This window comes from Sander lucioperca, chromosome 18, assembly GCF_008315115.2.
Source record: "Sander lucioperca isolate FBNREF2018 chromosome 18, SLUC_FBN_1.2, whole genome shotgun sequence".
Taxonomy (NCBI): domain Eukaryota; kingdom Metazoa; phylum Chordata; class Actinopteri; order Perciformes; family Percidae; genus Sander; species Sander lucioperca.
In genome coordinates this window covers 29,995,888-30,008,880 of record NC_050190.1, presented here as the reverse complement: position 1 = coordinate 30,008,880, position 12,993 = coordinate 29,995,888, and positions in this window count along the sequence as shown.

Genomic DNA, 12,993 nt, shown 5'->3' with positions numbered 1-12,993 from the left:
TGTGCATCGGCTTTCAGTCAGCGCTGCCATCTTTTGTCATTTCAAATTGCAAAGACGACTGACAGATGAGTGCTCCATCTCCTCTGTGTTAGTACTGCCTCTGATGTAGGGAAGGCATGGGTATCGTATTGATTTTTCTTTTTTGATTACTTTAAAGCCCTGAAAATGTATTTTCTAAATCAGTTTTTTCTTATGATTGATGGGGTCCTACATTAGCACACTACTTCCTAACCAAAGTTTAATTTTTTATTTAACCAACTGGCAACCTCCGGTGCTGAAAATGAAAGGATCAGTTAATCAATCAATTATTTTCTTTTCTTTTTTTGGTAAACACACAAGTAGGCGGAGGCAGAGGGAAGAAATACAGGGGAAATTGTCGCTACTGCTTTTGATTTCCGTTAAAATTGAGAGGTCATGTCGTTGGGTTTTCAATTTAAAATTGACACCCCTAATCCACACCATTCCCAGACCATGGCTCAGCCACAGCCATGATGGCTGTGTATGAGCAGCACAGTCCACATATCTGTTCTGACTAAGGCTGAAGTCATGTTTCATCTGTCCTTTGCATTGATAACCACTGGATAATTTTAAGTGAGTTTTGGACATTCTGTTTTGATGCCTGCTCATTGATGAAGAATATACAGGAAAAGCCTTACTGTCGTGCCATCACAGTAAATAATGGGCTTTCAATGGTAAAATGACGAGTGTGTAGAAGTGCTGTGACATTTTTGATTGAAATAAATCTATCACAGTCTGAATCTCATTGATGTGAAAAGATGTCACCATAAGGAACAGTGTGAGGAGGGGCTGCTAGTTCTCTTTTAATCTCTTCAATGTTGCTTAACGTACAATTAGGTATAACGCAGTCCCGATTGCCAGACCTATCTCCACAGCGCTGTGGAGACAGGTCTGGCTACTCCACACATACATTCCAGGAAAGAAGAAAAAAATGCTCTGGGTTGTTTCATTTCTTTAAACCGATCACAATCGTCATGGGCGGCGCTAAACTCCGGATGCAGCGACAGTAGCTCTGCAAAATAGTCTCTGGAAGGAACATGTTTTGGTGGAAGATTTGCAATCCTGCAAAAGAAAACGCCACATATATTAAATGAAGTTAACTGTTGACACAATACAGTAGCGTGAGCTATTTAAATTAGCTAGATGGTTAAAAGTAATCTGCTCTTACCAGTGAAGAAGTATTTTTATTTTAATATTTAATTCACATTTCACTGAGTTATTGAGGAACGGTAGGGGGGTATTGTGTGAGGTTTATTAGATGTCCACTGAAGCATTGGATGAGATAATGTATGATTATGTTTCTATGTAGGTTAACTGTATGTTTATTGTGTGTTTACGTGCGATGTGTCGCCATTTCGTTTCTTTCGAATGCCCAAGATAAATGAGGAGACAATGAAGGCTTATCTTATTACAGTTATACACACAGGTTGGTCTCACACACACACACACACACACACAAATGGAGAGATGTCAGAGTGAGGGGGCTGCTCCCTGAGATGAGCGCCCGGAGCAGTTGGGGGTTTAGTGCCTTGCTCAAGGAGGTGAACTGGCACCTCTCCAGCTACCATACGGGGACTTGAACCGGCAACCCTCCAGTTCCCAACCCAACCCTACGGATTGAGCTACTGCCACTGTATCGCCGTGTGTATTTTGTCTATAGCAAGTCCCTACCAATCTGTCCCAAAATGTCAATGAGTAAATGCCATAAACATATTCTTTGTAAATCTTTAGAATCATCCCCCGAAAGAACCAAGCACGCCTGCCGTATTGCACAAGCCAATTTTCTTCAAAACTTGCCATTTTCAGCGTGTAGCTTGCTAGCTCGAAGTTTGTTGTCATTTCCCGAAGAGAACGGAGTTAGACAGCGGCAACACACATCGTGATTAACCTGGAAATGAATTGTCATCGATCCAGACTAAGTATAAGGTAACCAGACTATAGGTTTATGTTCTGAATGATTTAACTTCATTGATTTTGGGATGGTGCATAGCTCTAAATACTACCCATGAGCCTTAGCTGCCGGTGCTGTGGAGAGGAAAGCAGTAAGAGGAATGATCGGCTGTGGCAAATCAAAACACTTCGTCACTGCAATTAGAAACAAAACGCTACACCATATAGTCTGTGATAAATATTCTGAGCTCAAAGTTCAATTACAGACATTTACCAGAACTTTCATATTCTGTGGCCTTCTTCCAACTGAAAGCTTTCTCTGCGTTACGCAAAAATCTATTTTTTAAGAAGTCAGCCAGAGGGTTTCTATGTTGTTGATATAAGAAAACGTTGCTGTGGAGTGAGGTTATTTCAACCTGTTTCTTATACAAGTCAATTTAACGGTAATTGTCTTGATTCAAATCAGCAATCAGTCAGTGTGTCTTATTTAAAGATTCTCTTGAAACAAGTAGAAACAGGTTAAATAATCACACTGCACTGGCAGATTTATCTACATGTTTTAAGAAAGAAATTACTTTGTGGACTTAATAATGAACATAAATGAATATTGATCCCCATGACCATGAAGCGCTACAACTGTCAGCCACCTTATATTGTTCATGAGAAAATGAACGTGATCTAAATGCCTCCAGGTAATATTTATTTCAACACTGCACGTTTAAAAGTAAATCCTAGTATTTTAAATTTGCAATTGATCGTGATTAATCACAACCCATGACTGTGATTAACTTGATTAAATGTTTTTTAATCGATTGACAGCCCTAGTAATAAAATGTTTGTTCTGTGAACATAGCCTGGTCCTACCAGACTCTGGTACATTTCATGTGTACAGAGAGTCTGGCCACTCTCCATTGACAAGTGTTAACTTCCTTGAAGGCGGGTACTCTGTTGAAGTTTAAAACTATTGGATCTGCCCAGAGCCACTCTGGATCTGCCATAACCAATCGCTAATGTTTGGTCGTGACGTTGGCTTAGCATTGCTAGCGTTAGCCTTAGCCAACACCTTCACCACTAACGGAGCGAGCTGGAAAATCAAACTTTTCCCGAACCCCGTGGGGAGGAGGGCCACAACATCATGGCCCCCAACACAACTCAGCAAAGATTGTTCTTGCTCGGGCTTTAACTTCTGTATATTTGGGAGCGTTGCCACAACGGATCGATCTCTCTCCACCGCCATTACGGAACTACAACTCAAACTAGCACACAACCTCAACGTCATCGTTCTCAGCCACTCCCTCTGTTCGCTGATTGGACCGTCAAAGATTTGGCCGGAGAAAACCCAAGAATATACCGCAAACCCAGACGGAGTACTGAAGGAAAATGAAAATTGAGCGGTAGTACGTACAAGGGCAGAGCCAGGCTACTGTGAACAGACCGTCCTCACCAAAAAACATCCGTTTAGGTCGATTGTGCAAGCAGCTCATACCTACCCATATTTAGTTAGCAGCCGTAGTAAATATCGCAGGAGCAAATGAGGAAGTGAGGCGACGTAAGTTTGGGTGGTGGATAGGTCAAACAGACGTGACTTTCACTCAGGAGACCTAGGTTTGTGTCCTGCGTAAAACCAAAAGTCAATAGACTTAATAGTTTATTATTAACCAATTTTCAGGAACCTTGGTCTGTGACACAGTCACGTCCTCATTTTAGTAGTTATGCCCGGCTCATTTTAAGCCAGTCCCTCCTTTAGGCAACAAAGTATTTTTGTTGCCTAAACCTAACTACTGTAGTTCCGTTTCACATTGTTAACTACGGCCGTTTCATTACATAGAATGGTCACATGATTAAACCTCCCACCGTGGTTACATGATATGGTTAATGCTTAAAACGGCCACAGTACGGCAGTAAATCGAACGTCACAAACTGTCGTTTTGGTATGAGGATCTGTTGCTCTGAAGGTCCCGTTCATCAGTGCTCAGAGGTAGGTCTGTTATCGTATTGTGCCTTAAGCCTCCGTAATCAGGTGTCCAAACTGTAATAGAATAATGCTCAGCGACTTGCCTCATTTACGGACTGCCTCATTTGCACACAGGCTCCAGTGGAGGACGAGGGGTTAGTTAGGCTTCAGTCAGCCATGCTAGTTGCTCTGAGCAGTCATTAGCTGAGAATGTTTTCTCTCTGGGTCACCCACAGATAGAGCACTTCTCCCTACGTGAAGTGGTAGCCAGACCCCCCCGGATACATAACGACTTTCCCACCTGTATTCTTCATTAGGACATTTTCTGGATCATTTATTGAGAGCTGGAAAACGAAGTATAAACACAGAGGCAGCCACTTTATCAGATTTATCCCACACAAACTGCTCCTGGGGCATTTTAATGGCTGCTCCTTTCTATTTATTTTACAAATAACTCCAATTAGTGCAATTACAGAGTTTAATGTCTTTAAATGGCACAGTAGTATTGATAGGTACTGCAAAACTAATAAAAATGTGAGGGCCTCACTCAGCCTGCTTATGCTTCAAGGTCCAATACATAATGGTACAATTAAAAGTGCATTAAATCTCAGCTTCTGTTGGACTGATAACTCATATATGGAAATAAGCACAAATGTTCAGTACCACTACTCCTATTTCATAAGTCAAACTGTTCTCAACAATGGGCAACAATTCAAATCACATATCTTCTGTCAATATGTTGTGAAGAACAACGTTCAGGGGTGAACTTTCTGGTCAGCTCTTGCAATTAGATAGGGTGATGAAAATCTCGATAGAATGTGTGAGAAGGTTATATCTTTACGTATCAAGATGTCAGGGTTAATAGTTTCAGATACAGCTGCAGCACTGCAGCAGCAGACCTACAGACCTCTAGAGAGCAGAGATTAAAAATGTACGGAGCTAAAGTTGAAAAGCATGACATCAGATAATGTGTATTGTTTAAATAAAGTCCCAGGAACAGAGTCAGGACATCAACAATCTCTCTTCACTGGGCTGTCTATGGGAGACATACTGTATTTCAATACTATGTCAGATATTGAGACTCTTAAAAGCCAGATGTAACTCAAAGTCAGTGTTGAGCAGGTCTTAAAGGGCGATACATTTCCAGAGTTGATCCTATTTACAAAAAAAGTCAAAAATACTTTACAGATACATTAGTGCTGAATTTATAAAAGCACACAGTCTACAGTACATAGTGTCACCATATTTGTTGGACAGGTAGTGAAAGGCTGGATGATGTGTCTGTCATTAGGACCACTAACTCTGATGTAGAAGACATATATTACCATTATCTAGTGATGACTAAATGAAGCTTCATGAACCATTTTATTTTCTGAGCCCACTAGATGGCGCTCTCTGTTCAACAAAGGGTTGAAAGCACACTGAATTGTCATTCCTTGAGCCTTTTTGTTTAACCCTTGTGTTGTCTTCCCGTCGACCATGCAACTTTGTGTTTTTCTGGGTCAAAATTTCAACATTTTGTTGTTCATTTTCTTTTTGTCAATTTTTGTTGTCACTTTTTTTCCTTTTTTTTTGTCAGTTTTTGCCGTTTTTTTAATAATGTTTTTGTCAATTTTTTTTACAATTTTTTTGTCGCTTTTTTCCGATGTTTTTTTTTTACTTTTTCCAATTTTTTGGTCACTTTTTTAAACAGGTTTTTGTCACCTTTGGCAATGTTTTTTTTTTATTTTTTTGGTCACTTTTTTCCACGTAAAAAAAAAAAAAACATTGACGATTTTTTTCCTGAGTTTTTCAGAATCAGAATCAGAAAGGGTTTTATTGCCAAGTATGTTTTTTAACACATACAAGGAATGCACGTCACACATTCTCTAAATGGAAAATTAAACAATATAAGTATAGGTATAAACAATATAAGTATAAATATATGTACACAGTATGTATTAAATTAAAAATAGAAATAAAAAGAGCATTACAGCAGAGAGAGTACAGTGGCATGGAGAGCCAGGGGTGGAGTGTGGAGAGAGTCAGGGTGGGTTCCAGGCCTTGTTGATAAGGCTAGTGGCGGATGGGGAAAAAACTGTTCATGTGGCGTGAGGTTTTGGTCCTAATGGACCTCAGCCTCCTGCCAGAGGGGAGTGACTCAAAGAGTTTGTGGCCGGGGTGGGAGGGATCAGCCACAATTTTTCCAGCACGCTTCAGAGTCCTGGTGGCGTATAGGTCCTGGAGCAGCGGCAGATTGCAGCCAATCACCTTCTCTGCTGACCGAATGTAGCTTTTTCCAACATCTGTCACTTTTTTCAACATTGTTTTGTCATAGTTCTGATACAGAAAGTTGTTGTAAACAGGTCAATTTAGACCCGAGGACAACAGGAGGGTTAAACCAAGAGCAGCAACTAGTGGGCTCAGAAAATAAAAACAAGGATTCATGAAGCTTCATGAGGCTTCATTTGGCCATCACTACCATTATCCTCCACCACCGTCCTCACCAAGTTAGTGTTACCCAGGTTGTTTCTTTATCAAGGCTTTATATGTGGTCTTAAAGGTCAGGTGCAGGTTTTTAAAGTATATCTTAATACAATATACAATCATATTATAAATGCTCGTATGCCCCATGATACATTTAACGAGTTGTGCAGGGCTCCTCATAATGAAATTTCATAGGTTTTGTTCTTCATCTCACACACTGTCGGCACTAGGTATCACTTAGTCTGGAATCAACGACAATTAATTTACCTGATAATCAAATATAAAAATAAAATAAAAAAAAATATTTACAAAGAATATGTTTCCGGCATTTACTCTCTAACTGGGACGTTTTAGGACTGATTGGGGGGATTTGCTATGGACAAAATACACATGGCGATACACTGGTAAGAGCAAATTATGTTTAACCATGTATCCAGCTAATGTAATTAGCTCACGTTACTGTATTGTGTCAACAGTTAACTTCATTTAATATTGTGTGTGGCGTTTTCTTTTGCGGGGTGCAAATCTTCTACCAAAACAAGTTCCTTCCAGAGACTATTTTGCAGAGCCACCGTCGCTGCGTCTGTAGCTTAGTGCCACCCAAAATGATTGTGATTGATTTTAAAGAAATGCAAACAACCCAGGCCCTTTTTTGTCCTATTCAGGGGTGTATCTGTGGAGGGGCCAGACCTTACTTAGCAGCACTGTGGAGATAGGTCTGGCAAGCAAGACTAGGGATCCCTTGATGGAGTAATGGTTACAGCAAACACTAACTCTCTTAGCTTACATATGATTTAAGACAAACAAGAAGTTCTAAATTCTCAGGTTTTCACACTGTGGGGTTTTTCATTGAATGATTTGAAGCACTAACAGGTCTTGACTCCAACATCTTCTATTTTCACCAGGAACAAAGTGCCAATTCTTTATCTGCGTCTTTCATCTTCTTTCCGAGCACCAGCTGGAGCAGCACCAAACTTACGGCAGGCTGAAGGAAAGCAGCCTGAGTATTTAGTTTGGCCCGAGTCTCTGCACATCCAAATGGGTTATGTGCTTCTGTGGCCATAGACCACCACAGTGAACTCTTCAACTTTCCCCCAAGTGTAAAATGAATGATTGTAAGCTTTCCTACATTTTTTTTTATTTTTTTATTATTGTGTAATAATTACAACACTGAGATTTGAAGCAAAGTAATTGGTGAGTGAGAAAGTACACATTTGGATTTGCACACAGAGACGTGGGTAGACTCAAATTAATGCTGCTCAGTCTGCAAGTCAACCTTTGAGTGCACAGAGGCACAGATTTGTAAGAATTAGGTTTGTGCATGAGAGAGGACAGAATCATGAGCATAACAGATGATTTGAGCATGCAAGAGGAATTGTGTAACTACATTTGAGTCAGCGATAGATTCTCGCGCTCGTAATGATCAAAGTCTGAATCCACTGAGTGTCACCTGATCAAGTTGACCTGGAAGTGAAGGGTCATCCTGTTATGCTGCGTTCCATTTACCTCGGAAGTCGGAGCTGGGAATGACGTCACACCCGAGTTGACCGTGTTCCAGTACAAGTTGGAATTAACCTGGTTGGGTTTTGCTTTAGCCAGTTGATAACAACTGTATTGTTATATTTTGTCCAGACAAAGACCATAGCCACATGTCCCCAGACAGAAGTTGGACAGTACTGTAATAAACAGTATATCACTACAGCTTTCACTGCTACACGGAGCAGCCATGTTGGATTTTGAGGTTGAGTTGAGTTGGTGAGGCAGTGGAATGCCCTTCCCACGGAATATATCTTATGTACAAATTCCCACACTTTCTCATGCCTAACAAAGAGTTGGTTGTTGAGTAAGCAAGTTTGCACACATCTATAAGATACTGTATATGTAAGTGTGTGTGTGTGTGTGTGTGTCTGTGTGTGTGTGTGTGTGTGTGTGTGTGTGTGTGTATCCGTGTATGTATGAGTGTCTAGAGTTGGATTGTACTCAAATGTGCCTAAGCTGCTGCTTCTGTCTGTGTGTGTGTGTGTGTGTGTGTGTGTGCTGGGGAGGGGGGGAAAGAGAGAGTGAGTGGGCTGTTGGCGCTCCTGTTTTTTGCTAGACTGCTTGTTTTTAATTACTATGGTCACCACGTCATCTATTAGTCCTGTTACATTTCTTTTTAAAATTGTTATTTTTATAATTGTCATACCTGCCCAGGGACTACAGGTGGAAATTAGCAATCGTTGCTATAACCTGGCCCAAGACATATTCTCTTGTATTACAAGTTTAATGTTTATTTGTGCATTGTCCCTGTTTCAAATAAATACATTTCCATGTCCATTCCATTCCATTTCCAGGTTCTCTGACTTTCCGAGTCGGAAATCCAATTTCAGTGGGCGTTCTAGTTGAAATCTCTAACTGGGAACTTGTAAATTCCGATTTCCATGTTCAAATGGAACGCGCCATTAGACCCACTCTTCTCTTTTCAAAATAAAAGCTGGTACAGTGCCATTTGTTAACCACAAAGACACAAAGATCAGTATTTGGTGCCTCTATTATCTTACATTGACATTAAAACCACATTCAATATGTTGACAAATTGACTAGTTGTTAAGTAATTTTGAGAGTCAAATCAGTTTAAAAGTGCTTACGAGCTACTAGTATATATACAATGCCTGTGTAAGCTTTCTCTTAACTTCCATTAGAATAAATTATATAAATGAGGTATTGTCATTTCTGAGCACAATGCTTCTCTCAGAAATCTAATGAGCTTATCTAATAAGGTGATTGGGTTTACTCTGATCTGATCCGACTCAACATGGGAACGTGGGACTTTTCTTGACATACTATACTATGACTTTTTTATGATTTTTTTTGACATGCTTTACAATGACTTTTTTATGACTTTTTTCAACATTCTATACTATGACCTCTTTCGACATACTATACTATTACTTTTTTATGATTTTTTTCGACATACTATACTATGACATTTTTAGGATTTTTTTCGACATACTACACTTTGACTTTTTTTTACATACTATACTATGACTGTTTTGTGACTTTTTTCGACATACTACATACTATGACTTTTTAACCATTTTTTATGACATTCTACACTATGACTTTTTTCGACTTACTATAGTATGAATTTCATTACTTTTTTCGACATACTATACTATGACTTTTTTATGATTTTTTTGACATACTATACTATGACTTTTTTCAACATACTATACTATGACTTTTTCGTAACTTCATGGACATACTATACTAGGACTTTTTTGTAACTTTTTTCGAAATACTATACTAACTTTGTATGACCTTTTTCAGCATACTATACTATGACTTTGTTGCGACATTGACTTTTTTTTTAGCACGCTATACTATTTTCGACATACTATACTATGACCACTTTCAACATACTATACTATGACTTTTAACCATTTTTTATGACATTCTACACTATGACTTTTTTGGCAGTATGAACAACAAATGATAGAACAGACATTACAGGGGCATCTTCAGGAGTAGGTCACCAAGTTAAGGTGTTGACTCAATTCATAATTTTATTGTTTTAGGTCTGTCTTGAGAGTTTTTCATTTTCTGCCCATGGTAACGTGTACAATACACACAACTTCGAATCAAAATAGCTCAACGTGCTAAGGTGCTGAAGATCAAATGAAGTTTGGAGGTTGAAGGTTCAATCCTTTTAAAGGAGCAATGTGTCTTACACTGAAGTACAAGTGAAGAAGTCAAATACACAGCGTACCCTTTAAGACATGCAGAGCAGATAGCTCGGTGTGGTAGAATGCGGTTTGCTAAACCCCAACTAATGGTGATGGGTTCAAATCTTGTGTGTAGCAGTTCATTGTGATATTGACTTTTTTCAGTATTCTATTCTATTCCTTTTTTCAACATACTATACTATGACTTTTTTGTGACTTTTTTTGACATACTATACTATGACTTTTTTATGATTTTTTTCGACATACTATACTATGACTTTTAACCACTTTTTATGACATTCTACACTATGACTTTTTTCGACTAACTATACTATGACTTTTTTATGACTTTTTTCAACATACCATAATATGACTTTTTCGTAACTTTATGTATACTATACTACTACTACTATGACCTCTTTCGACATACTATACTATGACTTTTTTATGATTTGTTTCTACATACTATACTATGACTTTTTTATGATTTTTTTCGACGTACTATACTATGACTTTTTTTCTGCATTCCATACTTTGACTTCTTTCGATATATACTATACTATGACTTTTTTATGATTTTTTTCGACATGCTATACTATGACTTTTTTAGACATACTATACTATGACCTCTTTCAACATACTATACTTTGACTTTTAACCACTTTTTTATGACATTCTACACTATGACTTGTTGTCGGTATGAACAGCAAATAATAGAACCAACATTGCAATTGACAGCTGCAGGAGTACCTCACCAAGTTATGGTGTTGACTCAATTGATAATTTCATTGTTTTAGGTGAAAGGATCAAACCCCTCTTCTGTCTTGAGAGTTTTTCATTTTCTGCCCATGGTAATGTGTACAATTTCACAAATAGCTCAACATGCTAAGGTGCTGAAGATCAAATAAAGTTTGGAGTTTGAAGGTTCAATCCTTTTAAAAGAGCGGTGTGTTATGGTCTTACACTTGAAATGAAGAAGTCAAATATACAGTGTAACCATTGAAATGTGTGTTAGAGCAGATAGCTTAGTGTGGTAGAATGCTATTTGCTAGATCTCAATGGTTGTGGGTTCAAACCTTGTGTATAGTGGTTCATTTTGTGTTATTTTTTTGGGAATAAAGTTCATTTAAATTATGTTACAACAATTTGACAGTTCATTATGAGGACACATCAGACTCATATATAACCCCTATACTAATACTTTACTTTTTATTGAACCACTATAATATGAGTTTTTCGTAATTTTTTTCGACACACTATACTGTGACTGTTTTGTGACTTTTTTAGACATACTATACTATGACTTTTTTTCAGCATTCCATACTTTGACATCTTTCGACATACTATACTATGACTTTTTATGATTTTCTTTCGACATACTATACTATGACTTTTTATGATTTTTTTTCGACATACTATACTATGACTTTTTTTTTAAATTTTCGACATGCTATACTATGACTTTTTTTCAGCATTCCATACTTTGACTTTTTCCGACATACTATACTATGACTTTTTTGTGACTTTTTTCGACATACTATGCTATGACCTCTTTCAACATACTATACTATGACTTTTATCCACTTTTGATGACATTCTACACTATGACTTTTTCGGCGGTATGAATAACAAATGATAGAACGGACATTAAAGTTGCAAGCTTCAGGAGTTGCTCACCAAGTTAAGGTGTTGACTCAATTGATAATTTCATTGTTTTAGGTGAAAGGATCAAACCCCTCTTCTGTCTTGAGAGTTTTTCATTTTCTGCCCATGGTAATGTGCACAATAAATACAACTTCCAACCACTACATTTCAAGTTTTACAAATTTTCACAAAGCTCTCGATGCTAAGGTGCTGAAGATCAAATGAAGTTTGGAGGTTGAAGGTTCAGTCCTTTTAAAAGAGCAGTGCATTACGGTCTTACACTTAAAATGAAGAAGTCAAATATACAGTGTACCTTTTGTATCACGTATCAGAGCAGATAGCTCAGTGTGGTAGAATGCTGTTTGCTAGACCCCAATGGTTGTGGGTTCAAACCTTATTGTTAGTGGTTTATATTGATTTATTTTTTGTTGTTGAATAAAGTTCATTTAAGTTATGTTACAACAATTTGACAGTTCATTATGAGGACACATCAGACTCATATATAAGTCAAACCCCTCTTCTGTCTTGAGAGTTTTTCATTTTCTGCCCATGGTAATGTGTACAATAAATAAAACTTCAAACCAAAATAGCTCAACATGCTAAGGTGCTGAAGATCAAATGAAGTTTGGAGGTTGAAGGTTCAATCCTTTTAAAAGAGCAGTGCATTATGGTCTTACAATGAAGTACAAGTGAAGAAGTCAAATACACAGCGTAACCTTTAAGACATGCATCAGAGCAGATAGCTCGGTGTGGTAGAATGCAGTTTGCTAAACCCCAACTAATGGTGATGGGTTCAAATCTTGTGTGTAGCAGTTCATTGTGATATTGACTTTTCTCAGTATTCTATTCTATGCCTTTCTTCAACATACTATACTATGACTTTTTTATGATTTTTTTCGACGTGCTATACTATGACTTTTTTCGACATTCTATACTACGACCTCTTTCGACATACTATACTATGACTTTTAACCACTTTTTATGACATTCTACACTATGACTTTTTTCGACTAACTATACTATGACTTTTTTATGACTTTTTTTGACATACCATACTATGACTTTTTCGTAACTTTATGTATACTATTCTACTACTACTATGACCTCTTACAACACACTATACTATGACTTTTAACCACTTTTTATGACATTCTACACTGACTTTTTTCGACATACTATACCATGACTTTTTTATGATTTTTTTCGACATACTATACTATGACTTTTTTTTACATACTATACTATGATTTTTTTGTGGCTTTTTCTGACATACTATACTATGGGTTTTTTATTATTTTTTTCAACATACTATACTAT